General features: G+C 36.9%; 1 protein-coding gene and 1 long non-coding RNA gene across 6 annotated transcripts in view; one reads left to right on the top strand and one right to left on the bottom strand.

The window, feature by feature from the left end:
• The window catches only part of lrrn2 (leucine rich repeat neuronal 2), a 69,772-nt gene that overhangs the window by 23,849 nt on the left and 22,283 nt on the right, over positions 1–23,640 (bottom strand). Inside the window, exon 1 of one of the 2 annotated variants that reach the window (XM_055185172.2) lies at positions 3,614–3,748. The exons of the other annotated variant lie outside the window; for it this stretch is intronic. The gene's annotated coding sequence lies outside the window, so the exon portion shown is untranslated. Of the gene's footprint in view, positions 1–3,613; positions 3,749–23,640 lie in introns of those variants that run through there. 2 annotated transcript variants of the gene reach the window in all.
• Positions 1–23,640, top strand: part of LOC129428216 (uncharacterized) — a 56,312-nt gene that overhangs the window by 19,083 nt on the left and 13,589 nt on the right. For 3 of the 4 annotated variants that reach the window (XR_008638874.2, XR_008638871.2, XR_008638875.2), the window contains one exon: positions 19,261–19,409. The exons of the other annotated variant lie outside the window; for it this stretch is intronic. This is a non-coding gene — a long non-coding RNA (uncharacterized lncRNA). The remainder of the gene's footprint in view (positions 1–19,260; positions 19,410–23,640) is intronic. 4 annotated transcript variants of the gene reach the window in all.

Raw genomic sequence — 23,640 nt, 5'->3', positions numbered from 1 at the left:
AAATTGTCGTGCACACCTCCACGCAAAATGTGGTCTCATGCACCAAATGCGCACGGCTGCCCACTCCGCGTTGACCAACACGCCAGTGCGGACGCGTCGAGTATAAACAATACTTTAGTGTTTACAAAGAACATAAAATAAGTTTTTGAAATATACATTGTATTTTGTTTTCTTAGTTGTACATTTTTAAAGGTTTTTAAATTGCTGCTCTGCAACATACTTTGCAACATAATGCAGTCAGAATGCAACGCTTTGAAATATGAGAAATCCTGAAAGAGTATCAAAGTTTGATTTCAGTCACTAAATTCACTTTCATTTCAACCTTCGGCCTTACTCAGTCAATATTAAAGATATCAAGATTATATTTTCACAGTATGTTCTTTACATTATGTAAAATGATTTAATGTAGAAAACAGTAAATCACAACAAATGACTTTAGCTGGGTTTTCACAGATCTCTCTCTTGAGCAAACACAATCACACCAAGCCTCCTTTCTTTTCTAAAGCAACCATTTCAATCAAGAGAGTTTGTAAAATTCTCCTGTTTTCTTATTTTCTGCTTTTGCTGTATTACATTGTCAGAGAGTGCATCTGCCTTCCTGTCTGATGTTATGTATAATATGGGTACAAAATGCCATTGTACTGGAATCAAAACATCGATCAAATATCCAGAACAATATTAGGCTTCCAAAGTTTTCTTCTTTCAAACAGAGCATCATTCTTTCTTTATTTTACCTCCATGTTCGTTTTTTGACAGCCATTTAAGACTTGACAGATTCTTTGCTGCAAGGTGTTCCCTTCATCACCACCATTTTTGTAGAGCCGATTTGAAAACTGGCATAACTTCCATATAGACAGTGATACAGTACCCCCCTTCCAGCCTTCCTGCCATCACAATTCAGAGGTGTTACCACAAGCCCACTTTACACTCTTTGTTTCCGTATTTATTTTCATTTTTGTAATAGAATCAAATGGTGCTTCCAGAAGCCAGCGCCATCGATCGGGGCTGGCACTGATGGATGACCTGGTTTTTCCATTGTGCTGATGGATACACTAAAGCTCCTTACAGAGTTCAGTCTCAGCCTAGCAAAACCATTGGTCTGGGTGCAGGGGTTTAAGTTTGATTAACTAAAACTTCCTGTGGGCCACAGAGAGCCAGCCACCCTCGCTGCTGAGCTATGAATCTCAGTCAACCATTTACAGACCTAAACAATCTTTTATAGTTCACCCAAAAACATTCTGTCATTGCTCACAATGATTTTTCCGAAACTTTATGCTTACCTATACCACTGATTCTTGGGTTAACAATTCACTTGACATATGAAAAAAACATTTTAGATTTGAAACCAACATGATGAACCAAGTGCTCTTCCGCCATACAATATATAGTTCTCATTTTTTATCCGCTTAAAAAATCGCCACGTTTTATTTTGTGCCGCCATACTTACTCGTGTAACTACTCATGTAACAGTCTTTAAATTGGGAAAACATGGAAGTGTTTGGAGGCTTCTAAATTCATCCCTGTTTGGATCCTAAGGAATGACTAGGGCTAGGCTAAATACTAACACATTCATGATGAGAAAAGTGGCACAAAAGCTGTCACAGGGGGAACGTATGCTTTAAAAAGGGACTAATGTGTACCATTTGATATAGATATGTATATATTTGGTATCTATGTAATATGTATTCTAATATGCACTCTTTAGGAACAAATGTGTACTTTTTTTAAAAAGGGTACGGCTCCAGTGACAGCCTTTAAAATTTTAATACTTTTTTCTGAGTGTACGGAAAGAAAGACCAATTTCGGATAAGAACATACAGTACACTATGAGATGCTTAAATATCATTGGTTATGACGTTAAGCTATACGAGTCCACAATACCTCCCGATGTTTGCGCAGAATGTCTCTGCTAATTGTAATGAAAATAATATTTGCTTAATGAGAAACTTATGTGAGACCCATTAAAAAAATATACTGTATATTAAAGCACCTTATGTTGGCCTGCGGACCACCCCATGTCCATATGATGTGTTTCTATTGCTTAGAGGCTGATGACCCTCTCCTCACCCTACTCTCTCTACTCTTTCCACTGCATTGGATAATGCTACCGAGTGCTGTGGCAATAATCCCAGCATGCAATATGCTCTCTCTCTCACCGCCGGGCACTGAAGCACAGCAGACAACCGATATCACTAATAAACTTTTAATTTGCTTTAGAGTAGACAGCTTTCGTTAAAGGGACACTCCACTTTTATTTTGAAAATATGCTCATTTTACAGTTCCCCTAGAGTTAAACATTTGATTTTTACCATTTTGGAATCCATTCAGCTGGTCTCCGAGTCTGCCTGTCCCACTTTTAGCATAGCTTAGCATAATCTATTGAATCTGATTAGACCATTAGCATCGCACCTAAAAAAATAACCAAAAAGTTTCAATATTTTTCCTATTTAAAACTTGACTCTTCTGTAGTTACATCGTGTACTAAGATCAACAGAAATTTAAAAGTTGTGATTTTCTAGGCAGTATATGGCTAGGAACTATACTCTCATTCTGGTGTAATAATCAAGGACTTTGCTGCTGTAACATGACTGCAGGAGGCGCAATGATACTGATGATACTGATCATTGCGCCTCCTACAGTCATGTTACAGCAGCAAAGTCCTTGACCACTACGCCAGAATGAGAGTATAGTTCCTAGCCATATACTGTATGCCTAGAAAATTGCAACTTTTAATTTTCCGTCAGTCTTTGTACACGATGTAACTACAGAAGAGTCAAGTTTTAAATAGGAAAAATATTGAAACTCTTTAGTTATGTTTTAGGCGCGATGCCAATGGTCCAATCAAATTCAACGGACCATGCCAAGCCACGCCAAAAGTGGTACCGCCAGACCCTGGAGATCGGCTGAATGGATTCCAAAACGGTAAAAATAAAATATTTAGGGGACCTGGAAAATGACCATATTTTCAAAAAAAGTTGAGTGTCGCTTTAAAACAGTGCGCTGGATCTCAGAGAATTTACATAGTGTCAAAAAAAGACTATTGTAAGGTTGACGTCGTTATTTTGCAGCTCCCTTGGTTGAGCATTGCATTAGCAGTGCATAGTTTGTAGGTTCAAGTCAAGGTAATATGCACACTGATAAAATGTATTGCTTGAATGCACTGTAAGTTGTTTTGGATTAAAGCTTCTGCCAAAATTTTAAATAAATTGTGACCTCTTAGCATGCATTAATAGATATTTAACTTTATCTTGTATAATTCTGGTGCCGAAAAATGTTCCCAAGCTGTCACTGGGGTAGTACTCTTTTTAATAGTTCTAATATATGGACCATTTTGGTACAGATATGTATAAACTTGGTACCAATATGTACCTCTGTGGCACTAAAATGAAATCTTTAGGTGCAGTGTTTACTTTTTGAACAGATACTGCTTCAGTGACAGCTATAGGGTCATTTTTTGATGCTGTAGAGTGCTTTAGATTTTGCTTTCTGTGTTTTTTCTGCATATTTAACACTTGTTCCACTGGAGGTGACAGCAAAGCACACCTTCCCTTTTATTTAGCACACTTTCCTAACATTAGAATGACAGCGTGTACCCCATCAGTCTATTTCTCACCTTATGTTGTCTTCTGTTATTGATTCGTTCGCTCTTTGTTTCTGTTGGCCAGAGCTGAGTTTTTCTCTCACATGAATCTAAAATCACTGTGAACTGAAAGCGAATCTTCCCTGTGACCTGAGAAAATCTCTTCATCAGACTGTTTTCCATCCCCAGCCTGTATTGGCTTGCAGCCCTTCTGCCTTTCTGTGTTTCTTTGCCTCCTTCGAGACTAAGGTTGTGTGTTATCCCATCACCTAAGATAATTGAAACAAAGCCATCTATCAGCTACCTTCGGTAATGCTTAAAGGCTCAATTCTCTCTGGGCCGCCCTGAGGGGAAGACAGGCAGGATGCTAGAATGAAGACTCTACTCACATTTGAGACAAGAAACCGTATTGACAATTGTAAAGCAGGTGTTTTACGATCGTTGCCCATAATTACAAAATGCTGATCCGTCAAGTGTGGTTTCATTTGCTGTGCGCTTTCAGCTACAATTCACACACCAAAACTTGGTTACATTAGTTACATTTTCCAAGCATGTGTGCTTTATTAGGGTGTTTGTATTGGGAATAATTTTACTTCACTACATTCTAAAGCATAGAATCATACTGTGTATTCTTTAATTTTGCATATTAAAATGTATTTAATACCTAATTACATTTAAATTGTGTACTTTTACTTGAGTGAAAGTACGTTAATGTACTTAAATATTAAATGTAAAACAAAAACTTGTATGTAAAACGATAGCTCAGAATTCTTGTTAAATCTGTTGGTACAGTCTATCCCACAACAGCTTTTTCCCATTTAGACACGTTTTCCCCATGTTTTCGCTGATCTCGCCTTGTACACAAATGCTTCCGCTCTGTCTTTTGCCACTCAGTGTGCGTAACCGCAGTCACTTTCGCTGAAGGCGACGTCACGTGCATACCCTCTATTGCATATTATAAAACGGCCCGTTCTGGTCTTTCATTCTGATTGGATGAAACGCGTTCTAAGCCGTGATAAAATACCCCGGTAACTCCACGGTTCAGACCGCATTACATAGTATCACTGCCACTGTTGCTATGTACTGATTTATGAAAATAAACACCACAATCTTTAATCATATTTTTACATTTTTCTACAATTGCATAATTAATGGCGATATCCAGATAAATGTCAATAAATATTGTTGAGTCATCTCATCAATAAAGAGAAAATGTTCCCTGAGGAGTTTCTACCACAAATCCATATTTCCGCTATAATCCACTAGGTGGCGATCTTACCAAACTTAAAAACATCGTTTAAGTTTGATCAGGCTCTGAATCTGATCTCTTACAAAAGCTCTTTACAAAAATAAAATTATCTCCGCTTTTAGCTGAAAATTTGAGAGGTGATAAGAGAACAAATGAAGGTAGGATGAAACGTTTTTGTTGTTGTTTGAAAGCAGAAGGTCTGTTCTTTCATTTGATGATAATTTGAAGATAATTTTTCTGGAAGGCATTAAACTAAAACTGGGTGTCAACAATTTTTTTTTTAAACACTGACGGGGAAAAAGTTAAGCATGCCTCCACGCAGATTTGATCATCACTTCAACAGTTGCATGATATAAATGTTAATGTATAAATTAGATGAATGTTGAACAGTCTTTAATCATATTTTCATTGTTTCTTTGCTGCGTCTGTGTTGCTTGGGAACTGCGCTCTGTTTCAGCCACACGTAATTATAAGGAACTACTTTGGCGGAAGAGTAATATTTGTACTAATATAATTACAACTTCTTTGTGTTTTATTTTATGAAATCCTGCTATGCATATGAAGTAACTGTTTTATAAAAGCAATAAGCCCCGCGAAGCAGTGGGGTTACAGTGCATTTTATAACAGCTTCGCGTTGTGCCTAACAACGCCCCTAGCTGTTATAGGCGGTTTCATTGGATGCACATGCACTGACGTGATACACGTCTGGATCCAAACTTTACTTCCGGTTTTGTTTTTTTAATGGTCTGACTAGTTGCTAAACTGATCTCTTTAACAAATGTCTCGTCGAAAATAACAAATGTTTTGGTGTCCTAGGTAATCTATGTGTTGTTTTTTTGCTTGTTATATAAATAAACTACATTTACAGAACTTTGTTGTTACTTATTATTAGAGTTTACTGAAAGTTACGTGCGGACCACGACATCCGCTTGTTTATGTTGTTACTGCTTCTTGGGGCTTATTGCTTTAGTACCCCATGGGTTTTTGTGGTGCTTTTCCACTGGGTACAGTACTAGTACCCAATACTTTTTTAGTACCACCTCAGGTGGGGTTCCAAGCGAGCTGAACGCAAAACTATCAGCGTCATTGCAAAACGCAAGATTAGATTTACCTTCGTGCTTGCGTTGTCTCAAGCAAACCTGGCAAACCAATTTTGATTTTGTGGCGGACTGACAAATAAATGAATGTATGGGAAACACTGCATTCCAACGATGCTCGCTCACACTTTTTGTATGATGTCAGCAGTAGACAGCGCAAATAACTACACGCCTATAATCCCTCCCACTATGAAGTGGAACTAAACTCAATGGAAATGCTAACCAAGCCAAAGTAAGGTGAGCTGACACAACCTGACCCGTGAGGTACTATGCAATGGAAAAGCACCATTTGATATCACATGGATACATGCTTAAATAACACATTATGGATAAAGATTATGGATAAAAAAGTCATATTATCTTATACCGTTTTGCTTAAATAATTGCCTAGTGTTGTTAGCCAATTGAGCTATGGCAACTTGCATTAAGAAATATTTTGTATTGTTTATTTCTCTTGCATACACTGTCAGAAAAAATGCACTCATTGGGGCAGTACCCTTCAAAAAGGTCCTAATATGTACACTTTTGGTAAAGATTTGTATACATCTGGTAAAAACATGTACAGTACCTCTGAGGTACTAGTATGAACACTTAACAATGTGCTTTTTTTGAAAGGGTATCATCTCAGGGACAGCTAGGAGGGACCATTTTTTGATAATTTTTTCTGACAGTGTAGCAAATTTTTCCAAATGTTCAATGCTAGATGTTTTGTCCGGTAAAAAAACATTCATTTAGCTCACACTGCAGAGTGATCTGCAAATGGGTCATGGATTAAGCAGTCTGACAGATAGCAGACCAATCCCCCTGACAGAGACCGGGGTCAGAGACAGAGCAGAACATCTGACAACCCTCTGCCCCAGCCAGGGAAGAATTGAGTTAGCGTGCTGAGGCTGCTCTTTTAGTCCAGGGGTCCCAGGATAGCGGCCTATGTGCTATAATGTTAATTAGAGTTAGCACATAAAAGCAATGTCAACCCAGCGGGGTCGATCTGCTCACGGATTGTTTGGAAAATCAATAGTAATACTAGCATTCCATTTACTTGTCTCTGCCATGTGTTTGTGTGCTGGATGGCAATTGTGCACCTTGGCCAATGGGACGGTAAACATTACAGAATGTGGCAAATTATAAGGGGGATACAATGAAATATAAATTGCAATTGTTTTCTGCAGTGATTGTGCATTAGCAGACTCTGGTAACAAGAATTGTCACTGCTGTGATTGTAAGTGTGCAGTTTATTTCCACTTATACTTACTAGATTTTACTCCCTTGGTTGACTTTCATTATGCATTATGTGCGAATGTGGTATTTTCTTTGTGGTATTTGATGATGTTTCTGCTGAGTAACTTGGTTTCAGGGGCTTGTGGAAAAGGTGAGGAAAGTTTGAGCTGTAGCCTGGAGTGGCTAACGTCTAATACCAAACACATTAATTACGCATGTCACTATATTGCATTCGGAGGTGTGCATGACTTAATCTTACTTTTTCCATGTTTAAAGGATTAGTCCATTTTCCTAAAGAAAAAATCCAGATAATTTACTCACCACCATGTCATCCAAAATGTATTTCTTTGTTCAGTCGAGAAGAAATTGTTTTTTGAGGGAAAACATTCCAGGATTTTATTAATTTTAATGGACTGTAATGGACTCCAATACTTAACAGTTTTAATGCAGTTTAAAATTGCTGTTTCAATGGAGTTTCAAAGGACTCTAAACAATCCCAAACGAGGCTTAAGGGTCTTATCTAGCGAAACGATTGTCATTTTTGATAAGAAAAATAACTTCTCGTCTATCTCTGGTCCTGTGACGTACCAGCGTAATTGCGTAATGCCGTGGAAAGGTCACGTGTTACATATATGAAACGCACATTTGCGGACCATTTTAAACAATAAACTGACACAAAGACATTAATTAGTATCATTCCACATACAACAATGTCGGAACGATCCTCTTGCTCCACACTTGTAAACACTGGGGCGTAGTTTTGCATACGTCATCCGTGATCTCTTGACGTGATGACGTATTGTGTGAGGTTGCGCTGGCGCGTAACAGGATCGGAGATGGACAAGAAGTTGTGGATTGAAAGTGCATATTTTTTATTTTTCTTATCAAAAATGACAATCGTTTTGCTAGATAAAACCTTATGCCTTGTTTGGGATCGTTTAGAGTCCTTTGAAACTGCAATTTTAAACTGCATTAAAACGTTGGGGCACAACGTGTTGGGGTCCACTGTCACTGTCCCACAGGTGGGACGTTTGGCATTAAATATTTAAAACAATAATTACATAGTCTAAACCTACACCAATCTTGACAAACTATATACCGTTGGAAAGCTCTAAGAATGTAGTTTTAATATATCCACACCATTTTGAAAAAAAAAGTATGTAGTAAGAGTAATTTTCTAAAATGTCGCAGACCAACAGGTGGGCCCAAAATGTTTTTACATATTTATTTGTAAATATACCATTAAACTGAAATAACCTTGACAAACTATATATTGTTGGAAAGCTCAGGGAATGTAGTTTTCATATTTCAAGGCCATTTGATGATAGAATTTGTATAGGGACAGTTATTTTGTTAAATGTCACTCACCCCACAGGAATACATATAAATGATTATATATTTATAACACTAATACCCTATAAACTTGAAATAATCTTGACAAACTATATGAAGAGTTTGGTTCCAAAACGCGATAAATGCCATTTTTGAAAAAAATGAGTTACTGCCAAAATCAGTATTATATCAGGTCAGTAGTTAAAAGTAAATTCTTAATTATACGCAAAATCCAATATCCGCCGTGTTATTCTGTCATCTTTTCTCCCTTTTTTCCCAAAATGCGATAAACGCCACTGCTCCTTTTTTACAGAACGCAATAAATCCATTTCTGATATTACAGCCCACCAGTCACGCAATGTAAACAAACAATGGCGGACGCGCTGAGTCCACGGAGTCCTAGTTTTCCTCATCTACTTTGTACTTCGTGATCAACAAACAAAACAAAATAATATTTTAATTTCATCGCTAAACCTGTGATGGTTTTCTGTGATGGGAAAGAAACGTAAGCCATCAGCATCTAATAATTTCCCTGTGAGGCACTCGGGAGACGGCCGCTTGTTCTCCCGACAGCAAGCTTCTCATGCTAACACATTGACCCCAGAGGATCTTATGAAAAACTTTCCATTATTTTACTCAAAGTCAACGAAAATCGAGCAGGACCAAAAACATTTTACAGCTGATCTCTGTGAAAGACGTTAAGCCAGGACGTCAAGTAAACGCAATGACAGTGATCTCATGACAAAGTAAGTGTTTTGATTAATGACATTAATGTTTATATTTTTAATTAGTGTGTACAACTAGTCAACTAAATGAATATAACATGGCAAAGATGAATGCACATTTATATAGGCTATTGATTCAATAGATTTATAGCATTTTGAATAAAAACTTGTCATGGATTTATTGCATTTTGTGGAAAAAATTATCCGTTTTTATAATAAATCTTTGAAAATCAACTTATGGATTTGAATTTTTTATGTTTTTATAACCTAAATATGCTATGTGAAAGTTTGTAACAGAAAATAGTTGTTTTCATCTTGTCACTTTCTTGGTATAGAAAACACGTTTTTACCAAAATTTGTCAAAATGGATTTATTGCGTTTTGGAACCAAACTCTTCATATATTGTTGGAAAGCTCTAGGAATGTAGTTTTCATATTTCAAGGCCATTTGATGATGGAAATTTAGTAGCGACAGTCATTTTGTTACTTGTCACTGACCCTGTAATAGTCCATATGAATTCGTATATATTCATAATTCTAATATTCTTCAAAATGAATATATGAATCTTCAAAAATCTTGACAAACTATATATCGTTGGAAAGCTCTAAGAATGTAGTTTTCATATTTCAAAACCTTTTTGCATTAAACACAATGCAGAGACAGTAATTTATTAACTTGTGACAAGATATTGCAACTAACCGTTGACACCTAGTGGCCTTAGTTGGTAAAACCACTAAAAGTGTGACAGAAACTTCATTTTTTGTTATTTTCACCTAAAATTTGGTTCAGAACTAGTTGAGACTTTTGTCTTTATTGGTGTGGTGTTTTGAGAGTAAAACATTTTAATTTTTATATACATTTGATTAGAGAGTATATACTTTATTGCATTATTTTCATTATTTAAAATAAATTTAAACGGGTATAACTTTTTTGTCATTTAATATTTACAACTTCAAACACCTCAGTGTAAAACTATAAATTGTCTTCTTAAAAAAGAGACCAAGATTTTGCTTCTAAACCAAAGAATGCTAGAGTTATAGTAATTTTAACATGCGGATCACCTTTTCACCCCCCCCCCACTCAAAAGGGGCGGTGACAGTTATAGGGTTAAAGTCCATTAAAATAAAAAATTTCCTGGAATGTTTTCCTTAAAAAACATAATTTTTTCTCGACTGAACAAAGAAAGACATCAACATTTTGGATGACATGCAGGGCCCCAGACTGCTACCAAATGGTCGCATTTTGCCACCAAAATTTGAGAGTGTGCCATTGAATTTTACATCCAGTCGCACATGTGCGACCAGTACATTTGACCTTTTTTGTAATGTGACACTGAATTTGAAACAGCACATTGTACTTTCTGCATCTATCTATCATCAAAGTATTTATTAGTAATACAGTGGAAGTTAGTAGAAATGTGAATAATTGGTTAGCATGTTGATTTACAGTGTGTGCCCCTAAATTTTCTGGTTGTGCCCCTAAAATTTCCAGTTGGGGGCCAATGTGCTCCTAGTGAAAAAAGTTAGTCTGGAACCTGACATGGTGGTAAGTAAATTATCTGGAATTTTTTTTAAGAAAATTGACTAATCCTTTAAGTGCTATAATTGGGTCCCCAGTGCTTCTATAAACCTAGAAAATGTGAAAAAGATCAACCCAGTAACTTAGTTTTGGTAAACCATTGTCTGCAAGCATGTGAAAAAATAGGTAATTAAAATTTGACTCCCTTTATGATGTCAGAAGGGGATAATACCGCCCCTTAATCTGCACTATCCAATCTTGGCACTGACATTTAGTGCAGAGATCAGCTCATTTGCATTTAAATGCACACAAAAACGGCATATTTTTGCTGACACCTACAAAGTGGCACATTTTAACATGTTATAATACATTTTCTGTGGGGCTTTTTAAGTATGTCTTTTAAGAGTCTGATTAAAAAAATACCAATTTACAAATAAACATGACAGATGCACTTAGAGGGTTTTGCATCTGAGCTTTTCATATGTTTGAGATCTTAAGCTAACGGTTTTCATGTAGTTCAGTTTTATGCCTCCAAAAATCTGCTGAGACCAGCAAAGTTGCAACCTCTCTCTGTTGTTTCTGTTGCGTTTTTGTCGCTATTGACTGACTGTAGATTTTGAGGACATTTATAAATTCATGTTTTTTCTCTACACAGTATATTCTTTTTTGCTGTGCTGTGAAGTGATGCATGGTATCCTCTCTCAAATAGTGATGACTTGGCCTAAAGACTCTCGCTGGCAGGTACATTGTGGGCCAAAATTGCTTTGCAATAAATCACAACATCAAAAGCATTCATCTTCAGCAATGCGCTGAACATGGATTCCAGAGTCTCGGCTTGTCAAAACCACAAGAAATCATGCGTTTACTTCTATCTGATGCTGAGTTCTAGGTAATTGTATTTCATCAATGAAGCCGCCATTAGCTATGGAATAAACACACACTCTTTCTGTCTGAAACTAAAGCAGAAGAATATCAAACTAAGCAGATATGATGGAATAGTTTCCTCTAAAATATGAATGTATAGATAACAGATCACAGACATGAAAACACACGGACACATTGCTGCTATATCATTTGCATCTGCAATGATTTTGCTTGAACATTATCTCTGTATGTGACATATTGCCAAATGAATGACGATATTTAATATCATACAGTACAATCACAGAACAAAGGTACAAAAGCCAGTACACTTTTAAAAGTAACACCTTTGTACCCAAAGACTCAACTTCATTTCATTGATGTTTAACAAATTTGACTCTCTTTCGTTCTAACATTTTGATGCAAGCTTTCTTTTGGCAAAAACCTGCACTTCTAAAAATATCCACTTCTTTGGGCGATAGGTGGCACTTTGATGCATGTGGCTGCCTCATTCGGTTTTTATTCAGGTCCAAGCACTCATAATGAACCCAAGTTTGAATGTGATCCAATGATCATTTTACATTCGTCTTTTGTGCACTTTGAGGACAAAAATTGACATGGCATTTAACAGATTCTGACAACAAGTAAGAATGTAAACAGTATTTGTACCTAAATAAGTAGGGGTGAGCGGGGCACAAACTAATGCTGGGTTAATTGTAACGCAGCTACTTTAAATTTCTACAGGGCCGAGCAATCTGTGCTTTTGGTCATTTTCTCTTACTTCAGAAAATGATCTCCTGTGAATTCGTGAAAAGTTTTGATGTGTTTTTGTTAAGATATTGAACAAAGAGTGTTTTGGAGGCATAAAAATAATTTTTTTTGTCTTATGTTTTTTCCATTTTTGAGTTGAGTGTGTAAGTCACCAAATCCAACCTTTTATTATTTGAATCACTGTCTTGTTACCCAAACATTAAACCATTTTGAAACATGTCAGCAACTCCTAGTAACTGATTGAAATCATTTTTTACACAGTGGGGTTAGTTGTAACACAGTGTTCCAACTAAGCAGCCAGTATACAATGATAATAAAAAGAAAATGTAAATACTATTAATCAAAATGATAACTGTTAATACAATACTGTATCTGGAGAAATAACTGACAATTGTGATTTTTTTGTCTTAAAAAAATCTATTTATATGCATTGATGCATAATACAAGGATGGTTAGAAGAAGGATCATGGATGGATGAATGTGTGGATATCTATCTATTATAGGCAGATATATAAACAATATCCAAATATAGTATATAGACAGAATTGTATTGAATTATTTGTGTTTAAACCAAATTGTCTAACAGGTGTTACAACAAACCCTCTGTTTGTTACATTTAACCCCACCTATGGGGTAAGTTGTAACGTTTGCACTCCTGTCACTTTCGGTGTAATTGAATGATAACCGTATGTCCCAGAAACAAACTTTAAGTGTTCATTTGTAGCAGAGATGTGTGTGTTGATTGTGTAAAAAATGATTAATCTAACTTGATTTTTTTTTTTATGATAGAGCCAAAGTCAAAAAGTGTTAGTTTGTGCCCCGCTCTCCCCTACAAACTGAGATTTTTAGTGACAGCTTTTGTATTGTTTTTTTTTTTGTTTTTTTTGAGAATGTATTGTAGCTTTTAATTTCATGTAGATTTTAAACCTTTGATGAAGATGAAAATTGAATAGTTTATTGTATATAATTCTTCAGTAATTCTCCGTGTGCAGATGCTCAATGACAGAAGATTTTAAAAGTCCTACTAACAGCAGAGAAGATGAATTAGGGAACATGTAATTTCCTCTCTGTTCTGTTGCCAAGTCCTCAAGATCGCTCTAGCTGTTAAGAGAAGTACTGTTGGCTAGATGTGCTGCTCTGTTGGCCTAACTGGGCCTAAATTCAATTTGCATCAACCAGAAAATCCAATGCTGGGCTTAGAAAGATTTCATTGCTCAAGGTGAAAGAGAGGTGAAGTGGAGTGAAAGGCAAGGGAGAGAGATGGCACCAAGCCACCACTGTCACCCTGTGGGACTTTCAGAGCTGTGTTTACAGTTATTTGTAGACATGGATTCTGTGTGTGTGTGTGTGTGTGTGTGTGTGTGTGTACCTACTTAACTATATTTTGGAAACAAATTTGTACCCAAAATTGAGCTGACAAACCTAGGCACAATCTCCCTTAGGCAATGTCCTCATTTGTAGAAACACCATAAAATATAGTAAATAAAGCTTTTATAATTGTAAAAAAGAACTTGCATCCTTTGTCAAAGTCAACTCCAATTGACTCCAATTGGCACCTTTCTGTTCTCCCACACACACAAAAATGCAAACTAAGGCAGTCGTTAACATATATTAAAATTAAAAAGTATTCCGTTTAATATTGAAAGCATAGAAGTTTAGAAACATGTGACTGAAATGTTTTCCATGATCTCAAAAATCGTTTAATCTAAATGTGTATGCTTAAAGGTCCACTGTGTAGATTTTTAGTGGCATCTCGCAGTGAGATTGTGAATTGCAACCAACAGCTTATTCTACAGTTCCCCTCTTCAGCATAGAGAAACTACTGTGCGGTAGCTGCCACAGGACAAACACGTCATTGTCTGAGACAAAGTAATGACAAAATGCGCTCTATAGAACAGTTTGTCCGTTTAGGGCTACTGTACAATCATTCTGGCGACTTCTATGTAAGGGCACTCGCGGTGTATGGAGATAAAGATGGCTCATTCTAAAGTAATAAAAACAAAACTATTCATTTTGTAAGTTCTTTATACTCAACTGATAATATAGTTGTATGTTATATTGCATTTCAGTCAAGAGATCCTTCTAAAAGTTACACAATGCACATTTTAACTTTTTCCCCACCATTGATGAGTTATCTTGTCAATTAAGAGAAAACATTTGCATAAAAACATGTTTCTGAAGAATTTTTATGTTAAAGGACAAGTTCGGTATTTTACACTTAAAGCCCTCTTTTCAGATTATTTATGATGAAATAGAATGGTTTTGACTGAAATTTGGACATATGATGCTGGCCTGAGAATTTTCGGTTTCTGTTGTATCACCCCACCACCTCTGCAATGGGTGTATAGGTGCACTGGAACAATCCTTCCTAAAATGCATTAAACTTTCGTTTACGAAGACGTGAAACTCACAGAGTGGTCAGGGGTGTTCACTGATATGATCACACAAAAATCGCTGCAAAAGATGCAACAGTAGATTGGATCCGGTCTTAAAGGGGAAGTTACCTAATTTTGGTCCTGTCTGTCACTCATGTTTATCCAACAGCATTAAGAGAAAATCTGAGTTGGGTGTGTAAGTCACCAAATCCAACCATATATTATTTTAATCACTGTCTTGTAACCTAAAACATAATACCATTTTGAAACATGTCAGCAACTACTAGTAACTGCTCTTGACTAAATCACTTTTCTTCCTTAAATAAAATATATACATACATATACATAATTATTTATTATCATTCCTTTATCATTGACTGTTTATCTTCAGAGAGCTTGAGTTTTGTTTTTTCTTTTTATGCTTGTATAAGGTTTTTGTGAGAATTATGGACATTTCTATGGTATTAAAGTTAAAAAACGTATTAAAACATAAAAAAAACTTTACTGTGATACATATCGTTATCATGATATAAAATGAATCCTATAGTGATAGAAGATTTTGGTCATATCGCCCACCCCTAACCGTGACAATGTGTGTACGTCCGATGAAACAATAGTTTTGATTGCAGACACGTCTGCGCAAATCTGAGCGCAGTATGGGACATTTTCTGAAACTTTGGGGTAGACACAAGAGATTAAAACAGTCTTTCTCTCAGATAAGAGGAACAAATTCTCAAATTGCTCTCCATCTAATCTTATTTTGTTTAAGAGAAACATTTGAGAAATTGTTTAATTTTATTTGTGTTTATTCTTTCCTCGTCCGTATACAGAATGACACGCTATTCATAAGGCTCAAAACAGACAAATGAGAAAAGTGAATGCCCTCAAGTTGAGAAGAGATTGAAAAGATGAGATAGAGGGCTGTAAATCACCCCCCCCACACACACACACACAACTCAGACAATGAGAAAAGGGAAGAGACGAAAGCAGCAGTAAAAGCCAATGCTCAGCTGCAGTCATCTATCTACACAAGGCTGAGGCTATTAGTGTGATGACAGAGCCGTAGACTTGGGTGTAACTACACACTCACTCTCTCTATCTGAGGAAGTCTTTTCTATATGCTTTATCTTAACAGTAAACACCGCTGTATGGGCCTGATATATTGATTTACTGTAAGATATTCAATAAGAACAGATGGCACCTCGGTAATGCCAGCAGCCTATTAATTACCACATTCTCATCAAAATGCATCTGCTTCACCAGAAATGAGATGTATTTGCTTATCATGTAGCTTCTGTTAATCAGAGCTGAAACAGTAAATGAGATGACTTGTTACCCGCTTTGCAAGTATGACCTCAGCATGCAGAACCAACAACGCAGCAGCGCCTCATCATTCGGATCTCCTCTGACAAGCGTGTGATAATGTTACATGCAGGCCAGTTATGACCGTATGACACTACTTAACTAAAAGTGACAGAGGACAAGGACCCAATTGTCTTGCTCCAGTATTCGTAAAACACATCTATTGGATTTTAGTACAGTAAAATGCAATAGATATGTTACAAATACCTAGCTGATTAGATGTGACGTGCATATATTACTTGCGTATAGACCCACGGTAGGGTCATATAAGCATTTACATAAAACTATAGTTTTATATGTGGACCTGTATGTTCTTTACTTTACTTAATATATGATATGATCCCATGCGATACAATACGATATGGTGTGATACGATCACAAGTTTGAAATTCATGCATGAACATACATACTAAATATTTATGTATTTCCATAAATCAGATTTCTAAAGGGAACATGTATGATATATTGTATAACCCATCATGTGCTGTAATTGCATGTAATGAGGTCTGAATTAGTCTGTGACATTTTTAAATGAGTTTATCCCATTAGTAACCAATGGCTTTTTCGAAAATGGATTTGGCCTCTGAAGCAAACCTTTGGAGAGTTTTTCATTTCTTGGAGCTTGTAATATTGATAAGTCTCAAAGGAATGCTGCATAAGAAGACTACAGGCGGCAATTCATTAAATATATTTGAATTAATGACGACGATTCAATTAATCTTTAAATAAAGTGCAGTAATTCACTTTATTTGCAACGTTCAGCAGTGTTATGATTGGGTAATGGAGCTGATGGACTGCACAGGCATTGGTGCCTGACTGTATGGTGTTGTCAGCTATGCTGTTGGCCAACTGTGGAGATAAAGGAGCGTAGGTGCTAATTAAAAGTCTTAATCCAGACTCAGCAGGAACGGGAATGAATATTAATGTTACCTTCAATTCACAATGCTAATAAACTTGATATAATAATAAGCAGAACCAAAATACATTTCATTCTAGTTAGCAAAATTGTATTAAATGATCAACGCAATTTCTGGTAGCATTATAACGAATAAACAAACAAATTACCAATTATTATTTCTAACATGTATATATAGATATAGCTGTGAAATGCTTTCAAATCCCTTTTGCCTGATGGATATCACTGAAAGCAACTGTTCGATAACCACTGGTTCTGTAAATGGCGAAGAATCTGAGCAAATTATTTTGTTTGTTATATTTGGGGCTTTATTTTTTAGCGGCATCTAGTGGTGTGATTGCAAATTGTGACTAACCTCAATTACAAAACACAACGAGAAGCTACGGTCACTTCCACAGGACAAACATGACGTCGTCTGAGCCTCTTTAGTATGGTTTTTGTGGACTTATATTCAGTGTTGGGGTAACGCATTACAAGTAACGCGCATTACGTAATTATATTACTTTTCTGAAGTAATGAGTAAAGTAACGCATTACTTTATAAATGTACACATTAATATTTGAATTAATTTTTTTTAAGTAATGCGAATTTCTTTTCAGTTTAATTAATTCAATTTAAAATAAAATAATGTACTAAATTAAACGGAACATATTAAAGCAACACCAAAGAGTTTTTTTTACCTTAAAATGATGTTTCCAAAAAAGTTTCAGTCGTTCATCCACTCGAAACAGGGTGAACGGCACTTCACATTCGCTTTGCAGTCCTCTATCGGCCAAAACCGCACAAAAGAAGTTTCCAACCGTCGGGTCGCGGTCCTGTAGTTTGAGTGAAACTACAAAAACTTGCTTTACGACAGACCTACAATCCAATCAGAGCCAGCTATGCTGCATATTTACGACAGTGGTAATGGACAATTACGCTTCTAACCTGTAGGGGGAGCAAAGAGCAAAAAGTCTTTAATGTTGCTTTAATGTAGAATGCCAGTTTGAGTCAGAAACGGAGATGGCAGGCCAGAGCTTGACATTTTTGTGATCATAAAAAACACCTGCAAGGCCTGAAAGAAATCAAGCCTTAGCCAAGTAAGAGAAAGTAACACAAAAGTAACTTAAAAGTAACGTAATTGCGCTATTCTAATTAGTGATGCACCGATGTATCGGCCACCGATATTTATCAGCCGATTTTTGATGAATTTGAAACCATCGGCATATCGGCAATAGCACGAGACAGGCCGATACCGATTGTTTATTAATTAACTGCATAAAGAAATCCATAATATGTAAAAAATGAGTTAATGTTGTTAATAAAATAAATGCTGAATAGCAAAAACCACCTTTGAAGGTTGTCATGCTGTCTTATTATATTTGTTTTAATTTGTGCCTCTCTTATTATGTTGGTCAGTTGGATGTTAATTAGATCCAATCCATGTTCTGTAAAAATAATTTGATGCAGAAATAAACTAGCTAATAGACCAACTGTATAGTATTGTATACAAGTGTTTGATATCGGTATCGGCATCGGTATCGGCCAGAAGTTGTCTGTTTAAATCGGAATCGGTATCGGCCCCCCAAAATCCTATCGGTGCATCCCTAATTCTAATGCATTACTTTTAAAAGTAACTTTCCCCAACACTGCTTATATTTGTGACAAAAATGTTGCTTTTTCAACAAACATGCTTAAAAAAATAAAAAATAAAAACATGTACATATATGTTGCTCACATATTATTGTAGCTCAGTTTGTGCTAAACACAGTGTTTTGAGACTTTTGTCATTATTATGTTTTTAGGCAACTAAAAACACAATATGTCAGTGCAGGTAAAAAATTTCCAAGGGGGGCAATAAAGTTTAGACCCCAGATTAGGGGTGAGCGATAAATCGCCTGCGATTCTCATGCGTATCTCATCAGTAAAGCCAGTTTTGTGATTAGTAGTAAATCGCCATCACCTGCTTTCAAATGGAGCGGCATTTACTACACAGAGACGCATTTCACTGAGAAGCTCAGAGGCGATTTGTCCACGATTATGAACGCGATTTTGCCTAGCTTGTCTGTGAAATACGGCTCTTACTGATGAGATACGCATGAGAATCGCAGGCGATATATCGCCCACACCTACCCCAGAGAGTTAATTGATGGCAGGAATGACACCAAAATGTGATTGATTAGTTCTTTGTCTCTAAAAAAAATATGGAGGCAACACCAAGACCATATAGGATGTAGGTTTTGAAAATGTCATCTTGTGATTTGTGGTTCATTTCAGGCAGAGAGGCTGGCTGAGGTGAGTGAAGTAGGTCTGCAGGAGCCTGTGACTGCTTTGTTGTAAAGATCAAACAGTCCTGAGATGGAGAAGCTCCAGCGAGCATGGTTTTACCTCAGTGTGACATACTTTCGAGGTTGTCAACGCAGCAGGTAAAACCCATGCACACATGCGCTGCATTTTGCAGACACACCAGCTTTTGCCTGGCTGCCTTGCACAACTTGTTCAGTAAAAGATTAATAAGCGAATGTGTCAGGGCAAGCGTGTTTATCAATGCACCAATATATGTGGGCTAACCGGCGAAGACTAATTAAACACAATTATTAATCATTAGTGCGCGTCGTTCATCCCGGCAAGGATTTTAACCAGGATTTCTCTGGACAAGATGAATCAAATCCTTTACATCAATGGTTCTCAAACTTTTTCAGCGTGCGGCCCCCTTTCTATACGGTGCATTCTTTCACTGCCCCCCCGAAGAAAATGTATAACAATTTTTTTCTAAAAAGTAACATTTTAATTAGACAAAACATATTAAAGTATACAGTATAAAGTAGTGCTGTTGGTTAGTAGCCTAATTTTTGTTTTGATTTAATTACACGGAATTCATGATAAAAATGTATTTTATCATAAAACTGAAGCCCCCGGCACCATCTCGCGTCCCCCAGTTTAAGAACCACTGCTCTACATGTTACGATCCTTTGCTCAATTGGTTTTGCATTAGCATGCGAAAAGGTCACAGGGCTTGAATGCACCATGAGACGCTTTCAATAAAAGCACTGCCGGATGCATAAATGAAATGGAGTCGCGTGGAAGGCTGTCAGACTGCCGCACACGGTGCTGGTGTAACCCTGCCCCTGTCTGGAGTTTGACAACACTACATTTTACTCTGACTGCCCGGTAATGAGCTGACATTCTCTTGCAAAAAGGAGATTAGTTTAAATTGGCCTAACACACAAAGGTTTAGAGGTAAAACGTTTTAAGCTATGACTTTTTGTATTTGAGTGGCAGCATGTTTAATATGTACATGTTTTAGAAGCACAGAACTTGATATTTACATGCCATTGTCCAATTTCATGCACAGATTTATGATTTTGAGGAACACCTTCATCACAAAAATAAATCGTAATACAGAATGTTGATATTGTAAATGTTGTGTTTGGGATATTGGTGTGCTCGTGTCCCCACTAGAATCTGATGATCCTATAAACTTCCACAGTATTAAAAACGAAATAGCTCAGACATGATTTCTTTTGTCCTCAGAAGAATAATTATCACTTTTGGAAGAACATTTAGAACAAGTTTATGTATAATCTGATTGAAAAATGGTGTCCCAAAAGTACCCAGAAATAATTGTTGTTGTTTCTCTTGGAACAGAATCAAGGTTTAAGGGGGCAAGCTTGGACTAAGATCCGTGCAAATGTTAGCTATCCACAGTTCCTTAAATTGTGCTATGGATAATGACACGAGGGTTGTAATTGCAATCAGGCTAGTACACTCACCCATGAGGCATGCTGGGAATTTTTTCCCAGTTCTGTCAAATCTGTGCGGATCTGTGTTTCCAGACACGCACATAGGCGCCTTCTGTTCTACAATATTACTCTTAGTGGCTGCATTGATCAGACCGTGTAACAAGACGACCTATAGTGAGTCAGCTTCCCTGTCCTCTCTCATTGACTTCAATCCTTTCTTTAAGAGTAGAAAAGGAAAACCATACCCATTCAGAAAGGCCATCCCCACGACTTCTGCCTCAGAAAGCCACAGGATCAATGGCTAGACTCCTCACACTGTAATTTCAGCTGTCTATTGTTTTTATCTTGCTCCAATTGATCACAGGATGAGAATTTTCCAAACCAGGATGACGTCAAAGGTGACACTTTGCTTCATTGAGTTTCAGTTGTGTGACACCTTAACTCCACGCAGAGATTGCAGTGTAGTATTTTTGGAAACAGGACTTAGAAAACACTATGATTTTCACTCGGCTCTACATACTGTATACTCGCATCGATTAGAGCATGATTGTGGGCTCTCTGTAAAAATGACACGTTTCGACCAGGGACGTGTTTAACGGCAGCAACAAATTGGTTACGATGACAATAGTTTATAGATTGCATTTTATGAACCACTAGATGATACAGTAGTTGCACAAAAAACAGATTTGGCACATTTTTATGAGCTACAGTTTACGGCTGTAGCACATGGTTTCATAGTGTATAGAAAAAGGGTAGAATAGTTAAAGCCGTGGCATAGTGGTTAGTGCACATGCTCTGATACATCGAGTCGGTAAGCTTTGACAAGCAAGCCCACCCCCTTTGTCCTCATATAAAAAAGCATTTAATATTTTTAGTGTTGAGCTAAGGCATAGCTAAAGGCCGTTGATTGGCACAATGAAATGCCTGCGACCCCTTCAGCTGTGACTTATTCACGATATAGCACTAGCTTTGAGTACCTTATTGCTTTTATAAAATGGTTTTATAAATGGTGCTGCGCAAGTGATGCAAAGAATCGTTGGGTGTAGCGTTCATGTTTTATCGTAAATAAAGCACAACTATCGACCAATCAAAATCAAGGAGTGGAACTAATTTTTATTTTATAAAGTATTTTCAGATTCTGCCATGTAAGGATTTTTCTTAAAACTTTAAATGTATTCAGGGTTTGAAATTAAAGAGCACCTATTTCATTGCTAAAAACAACGTTATGTTGTGTATTCGATATAATACAATGTGTTCGTGTGGTTTATGGTTAAAAAACACATTATTTGCCACATACCGTACATTTTTGTAGCTCCAGATTTCACTCTCTTCCTGAAATGCATGGATTTGAAAAGCTCTGTGTCCCTGATTGGCCAGCTAATCTGTATGGTGCGATTGGCCTAAATACCTCTGACGTCAGCAGGAAATGTGACGCTCCTTACCATGTTTGAAAGATTTGAGCGCAATGCAATGCTAACAGGAGTTAACTTACACGCTGTGAGTCCGAAGTGGGAGAAATTATGATAATGTCGGTCTTTACTACATCACCAATCCCAGGAAGTAAACTCTTCCCTACAATCCATGTGTTTGTTGTAGTCCAAGAAAAGAGATTTACGTTGGAGACGATATCTCGCGTCATCGTTTACTTTGAGATTTGCACCTTTTGCATATTGTTAACATGTACTACATAATACACACTTACACACCAAAGGAAATGTAAAATTGTGAATCTGACAATAGGTGCTCTTTAACTTTTTTACTCACCAGCCAATTTGGCTACTAAGTTTTTACGTTACCGGCCATTCAGAACCTCTACTAGCCAAAAGAAGTAATAAAATAACCAGATTAGCTTATTATTATTTATTTTAAAATCTGAATTTCATATGATTCAAACAAAATTCTGTCATCCCGCCATCTATCTCCTCCCTTCCTCTTTTATCCCTGTCCTTTTCACAAAAAATGTCTTTTAGGTAAGAAAATCAACACAGTACACATTTGGCTAGTGATTTTACAAACGATACCAACCAAAGCTGATTTTTATTTCAAACCCTGAATGTATTGTTCATTGTTGCCTTAACTACAATAATATATACAACGTGTATGTACAAAATGTATGTAGCCTATAAGTATAATTGGAAATTGCTTTAAAATTACTTTGTTGTTATTAACGTGAACTATTCTGTTAACCAATGTTAATGTGTACACGTACAACATTTCAAATTTTTCAAGCAGTCTAAATAACCTAAGTGAACCCAAGCTGACCCATTGAAACCAGATTTGTTATGTTCCTAACCAAGCAAAATCAGCTTCTGGGTAATTGAAATTTCTATTGCAGCAATTTTGATTGCTGTCATTTGGCAGCAGTGCACACGGCAATGATAGCCAAAGCCCAGGTCCCGCATTCGCCTTCAGTCAAAATGATCATCTGGTGTGCTAAGCAGCTTTCATACAATAGGAAAAAAGCCAAGCCACAGTTTTATCTGACACTAGTGCCTATAGCTCTCTATGCCACCTGCCTGCATTAACCAATAAAGATTTATGCAGTGCGATTTGAGTGGGACTTCACATAGAAATGGAGATGGGAGGTGAATGGGGGGTGAGGCCGCTGCATGTCCATAGCATTCAATTAAATGCAAATGTTCCTCTCCAGTGCTCGCTGAGAGGGGGCACCTGAGGGCTCTCTCACTCATCTGCATTTCTCTCTCTGTGCTCTGCTGAAATGTCAGAGCTGTCACTCAAATGCTACTCCGTCCTCTGATCAGCTATTATGCGAAGGGACATTTGACTACTTCTATTGGCCATAGTACAAAACATGCCATAGGGAAGGTTTATAGGAATGTTAACTCGCAGAGGGGCTTCATGCTGATGGGCGGCTGAACATTCAGAAGATCTCTCTCTTTTTTTTTTAAGAAAT

The sequence above is a fragment of the Misgurnus anguillicaudatus genome, chromosome 14, assembly GCF_027580225.2.
Source record: "Misgurnus anguillicaudatus chromosome 14, ASM2758022v2, whole genome shotgun sequence".
NCBI lineage: Eukaryota > Metazoa > Chordata > Actinopteri > Cypriniformes > Cobitidae > Misgurnus > Misgurnus anguillicaudatus.
The sequence above is the reverse complement of the archived record's forward strand: the minus strand, read 5'-3'. Positions and strand labels throughout refer to the sequence as shown.